The sequence below is a fragment of the Rhododendron vialii genome, chromosome 6a (assembly GCF_030253575.1).
Source record: "Rhododendron vialii isolate Sample 1 chromosome 6a, ASM3025357v1".
NCBI lineage: Eukaryota > Viridiplantae > Streptophyta > Magnoliopsida > Ericales > Ericaceae > Rhododendron > Rhododendron vialii.
In genome coordinates, this window is record NC_080562.1 from 30,127,184 (window position 1) to 30,133,183 (window position 6,000).

Consider the following 6,000-nt stretch of genomic DNA (forward strand, 5'->3'; position numbering starts at 1 on the left):
CTAGGCTACCCTCAATACCTCAAGTCCTGCCAGGCTACCCCTAAGGTCCTGTTTGGCCACCCTAGCTATACTTGGTCTTTTAGGCTACCCTCAAGCTCCTACCAGACTACCTCCGATAACACGAGATCTTGTCAGGCTACCCCCAAGGTCTTACTAAGCCTACAACCTTTCATCTGTTTCCTTTTTTTTCTTTAACCACGACAACATCAACAAAAATTTTCTAAGTCCACAACTCATTGGTTCGGAAAAGGGAACGACCATATATGGCTAAACATGGAGTGATGGGTTGAAAGGGTGGAGGGTGATGGATGGATGGGAATGTAATGGGTTTAGTTAGGTTAGGTTTCTAGTCACAAGGTCATTTACCCTTAACTAAATTAATTATTCTAATCAATTAAAAATTTAGGAGTAAGCTTATTAAATTTTATTCGAAAAAATTAGGGTCGTTACAATAAATCTAACTGAACTGGGGTAACCGATGGTTTAGATAAACGGTAACCGATGGTTTTGATTATGTTTATTTTATTTTATTTTATTTTAACTATGATGCCCAAACCGAACGGTTACCATCCATACTAGTCCAATATTTTCTCCCATTTACATTCGTGCTCGGCCGACCGAAAAAAAAGGTCCCCAATGATGGACAACATCAAAATATAGATTAATCAAAAAGAAAAAAAATCAAACCGTAGACTAATCCATTAACTAATACAATATTAGAGAAAGAAGTAAAAATCTAGGAAATGCGAAAGGTTAAGAAAAATGAAAATGAAAATGAAGGGAAGGTAAAGCAAAAGGGTATTTGAGTCAAAATACAAAAAACTTTTCGTTTCATCCAATATGCCAACTAGTATTACTATTTCCTATGTGAGTGGAGTTAGTTGAACTCATCCCCTAATTCAAGCTGCTCGTTTTTTTTTGGAAATTTATTTTATGTGTTCTTACAAAAAAATTAGTTCAAACTGATATCGGTAAAAGTTTTTTTAAAATTTGGTTGAATCACTCAATTTAAGATTAACAGTTTCTTGATTTTTTAAGGGGCCATTTTGAGTCCCACAACAATAATATAGTTGGTAGCTGGTTTTTTTGTTCCATACCTACGTCATTTTTTGGCCAGCACCCCAGTCAGCAGGCTCCCCAAATCCCAAATTATCATTGAATTCGTGATCGGCTCGAGTTTGTTTAAAACTTAAAAAATCTGAACATACTTGAAAAATCTGAATATTATAAAGCTCGGCTCGATTTGGCTCATTTATAGCCCAAGATATAGGCATTCAATTGTGTTCGCTGGATCGTTGGAAGTTCCACCAACGAAAGCCTCTCTCTCTTACCAATTTCCCTCTCAAAAATCTCTCTCTCCTCTCTCTTTACTCTGTTCTGCAAATTCATCGCCATCGTCATTTAAAATGCCCTAATTTGGAATGCGAGTTCCAGATTGTTTTGGTTTCAAACTTCAACGGTACGGTCTAACCCCTTGTTTGTGGACAATTGAATTGTTTTCTGGAGTAAAATTTAGTTGAATTTGTAAGGCAATGCTTTAACGGATAGAATTTTCTTGAATGTATAGTTGTATATACCATTGTGAAGAGGGGCTGCAGGGATTCATAAGTTGTGGCCAAAATAGAGCTCCATTTTGTACTGTGGTACGGTTTATACATTAGATCAATGGTGAGGATGCATGATTTTTCACAGTTGGCATGGTTAGAGTCTGAATCTTGCGAGCTCCAATAATTTTATGGAGAATGCCAATAAATGTTGACCTTGCCAATGTTTGGAACTTGAGACGTACAAAGTTAAGCGGAGTATCCTAATCACTTTGAGATATGTTTATAGCTTAACAAGAAAGTGAGCGCCATTTAGATAAAGAAAAACAAAAACTTCCAAGTAAAATTACATCCCCATGCAAAATTTATTTTCTCATATTTGGAGTTTTAATATTTTAAAGATACTTTTTTAACACAATTTTTACTTGGGAAATTGTATTTGACATTTTAAAGTGGTCTTAATTGTATTCTTTTGAAAAATAAATAGAGCCCCTACTCCAATTCGGCCCAGGGCTCCAAAATATATAGGGCCGATGGTATTTTTGGTCGAGGAAGAATTTAAATTTCCACTGCTGATAGATTTTTTGTAGGGCCCACCCTAGGTCTGGCAAGGACAATCCGATTGCTCATTTTTAAAAAAATATTGTTTAATGCATCATTGTGAAAAATTATATCGATCGGATATCAGTAATGACTTTTGCAAAATTCATGGCGCGAAATTGACTGATTTTGCCTTACGAATTTTAAAAAATTCTTATCAATATCCGATTGAGATGATTTTTTTTTATGATGCTTAAAAAACAATTTGGATTGTACTTACGGGATTTTGGGTGGGGTCAACAAAAAGTATATGCATTATCTATGCTTATTATTATTTTTTTGTATGTGTGTGTGGGTACTTCCAAACAATCTATGCATAATTATTCATCCGTGCGTGCGGATAGCACAATTCTTCCGTGTTGGGCCTTCCGATTCAATTTCGGGTGTTACTAGGGTTCTTTCTTCCCCTACACGCATAAAAGTCATTCCCTCTCCCTTGAATTTCCAAAATAAATTCCTACCGTTGGGCATTCTGCTCTCTCTCTCTCTCTCTCTCTCTCTCTCTATATATATATATATATATATATACCAAAATCCCTGGAACTCCCAAATTAAATTGAAATTTCTTTCTTCCTCCCCACGATAAGTTCAAGTTTCTTCTGATACCGTTGGGTCTGCTCGATGCCAAAATTGAAGGGTAGTGGGAGGAAGGAGTCCGGCGACTTTTAGGTCCAAAATTGAAGAGTAGTGGGAGGAAGGAGTCCGGCGACTTTTAGGTTTTACCCTATTTGCCTGCGGCGGCCCAACGTTACACGTTCTCTCTTCCTATCCACTGATCACAACGGTGCACAGAGATTTCTGATCAAAATCATACTGCAACCCCGATTCACCAGCGCAACCACCAACCCTCTCCTACGCAACCCTATAGGTATGTCGGATACTCTCTCTCTCTCTCTCTCTCTCTCTCTCTCTCTCTCTCTCTCTCATCTTTCGCTTGATTCTCTTCTCCATTCTTGACCGGGATATATAGATCGATGAAATATCTCTTGTTCTTATTTGTTACTTAAATGTGTCGCATGTGCTGTTAATCAAAAAATACACGCGGTCGAGTCAATGTCAATTGCCCGGGGATGCGAGATAACTAGGGATAACCACGGGGAACCCTTGGCAACATCTTATCACTTCCAAGTTCATGGGAACTGTTGCTTATATATGGTATGTTTACTACATGAACCAGAATATTCATATTTCAATACATAAATATTAGTCACTGATTTCATTGGTTAGCAGGCATACTCGGGAGGTTGTACCAGTGAGAGTTCTCGATACCCTACCAATTGGTATTCTCAGACAAATGGGTGGACTACTGAGTACGGTAACTTTGTTCCTGTGAGTCTTTGAGCATTATTTACGCTTTAAATAAGATGAATAACATGAACCAGAATATTCATATTTCAATACATAAATATTGGTCACTGATTTCATTGGTTAGCAGGCATACTCGAGACCAGTGAGAGTTCTTGACACCCTACCAATTGATATTCTCAGACAAATGGGTGGACTACTGAGTAAGGTAACTTTCTTCCTGTCAGCATTTTTTACGGTTTAAATAAGCTGAATAATCCACTAAAGTGAGGTGCTTAAGCTGGTGGATATGAAACCCAGCCAGTTAACTTTTCCTTGGCTTATCTAATGCACATAATTTGAGTATGGGTGAAAACATCAATATCAATACCGAACCCTAAGAGCAACACCTTGGTATTTGCATTATACTCCATCCGTCCCAAAATGGATGTCCAGTTTGTCGCTTTTTGCTGCTCCAAATTTGTTGTCCATTTTGAAAAGTCAAGAAGGACAAAACCACTTATTTTCCACTTTTGCCCTTCTCTAACTAATTAGGGTATTAAAAAAAAGGACAAAAAAGTAATGATTGAAGGGCATCTTTGGAAAGCTATAACTTGAAAAGGGTAATAATTTTGTCTCCTAGTTTTTTTAGAACCCCTAAAATGGACATCCATCTTGGGACGGAGGGTGTATATGCGTGTACACGAGAGAGAGAATAGTTTGTGTGTCATTGAGAGCCACTTGTACCGATGTCATAAGTTAGCAATGTCAAGTTCTTGGGTGACCCATTTTGATGTGTGCCTCTGTCTCTCTTTAATAATTTTCTTCTTTCTAGAATCTAATTATCACCAGAAGTAAATGAATACAAAACATGAGTCTCTAATATGGTTCTTGTGGTCAATGTTGCAGTACTTTAAAACTTAAGTGTCAGTCTTTTATGTTCTTTTTTTGTAGTGATATACTTCGGTGTTGCATATGCTCAAATCTTTTCTGTTTCTTCATCTTGAACTTTTGAGTCTTTTTCCGTACCTTTCTTTTTCTCTTTTTCATGTTTGTAAGAAGTGCATGTAGTAATTGTACTTTGTATCCAAATTTTATCACCTGTAGTTATAGTTGAATGGAAAAAATATTGGCCACAAATTAGAGATGATCTAATCAAAGCAACAATAGCTTTTGGGCTAAACCAAATTGTAACGGTAGGAGTGTTTTGGGATTAATCAGATCAATTCATCTTGAATGAGTAACCAGAGAAACCATTAATGTAGGCTTGATTTTATCAGACAAACCATTGAACCATTGAGTAAGTACATGTGTATGCTGTAAGAGAGAATGAGTATGTGGCTAGCTGTGGGTATTCAAACTTCTTTTATAATCTTTGTTTGGAGTTTAGGACGCTTAATTGTTCATGATTTGCATTTTTATAAGCTACTATTATAAAATTGCAGGAGGTCAACCATTTCTCTGATATAGATAATCTTCTCCAAAAGGATGGCTTCAGAGGTGTTTACCAGGTATCTATGTTCATCCAAGATTATTTAAGCTCATTAATGTGTTTTTTTATCAATGTTTTGAGGTAACTCAATTCATTGCTTCCATTTTTACAAAAGGCTCGAACAGGTGAAGCTTGTGATGGCTGTGCTATTTTCTGGAAAAATGAGCTGTAAGGTTTCCTACTGTCTTTGGGTATGCTAACTTGTTATGCTTTTGCTGTTGATTTTATGGTAGAATTTTTTTGAGGTTCTCCCACATAAAAAATGCGCTTTCATGCAACTCTTCTTCTAATTATTCTTCACGAACCATTTTAGAGACCAATTGTTAAGAGCATTAATTTCCGTGAAACATCATCCAAACATGTTATTGGACTTGGAGTATTTTGTCGCACAAAACACATACTTTATTCAGAATACTAATTGTCTTAAGCAGGAAAATACCACTTTTAAATTTTCTCGAGTTTAATGGCTTTGTATGTTTGGAATGGTTTTGGTTCTTTAGTTGCATTCAGATACCCCTTTAGCTTCTGACTTTTAGCAATTCATATTTCAAATACAGAGATACCCTTTTTTCATCAAGAGAGCATAGAGTTCCAGATATTTGGTCTTCTTAATAATGTCGCTCAACTTTGTGTTTTGAAGGTCTGCGGATTTCGTGATTTATCTACATTTTATTTTCTCGAATTTTGATTATCTTTCAAGTACAAGATGCTACAGTGTAGATGGTTACTTACTGAGTTTGAGTATTTCTATTTATTCTTGTACTTTTGATTCCAAAAGGATTGTTGATGTTTTACTGCTTTAAAAGGTTTTTTTTTTCCTCACATAGCCATGTTATTGTTCAGTGACAATTATTTGTTCCCATCTTTGAGGCTGTCAAGTAAATTATTCAATATAGGAAGTTTTGTGCTAGGGATATTTACCTCTCAAAAAGTTGTAAAGCCTACTAGTCGCGGTCCTGTTGTGTATCTGGTTGATTTTTGTGTGGCAGACAATAAACCCATGTAGTGTCGTGGGAAATAGCAATTGGACATCATGAATATCCTTGACACGATTCTCCTCAGTAGGTAGAGATGTGGCCC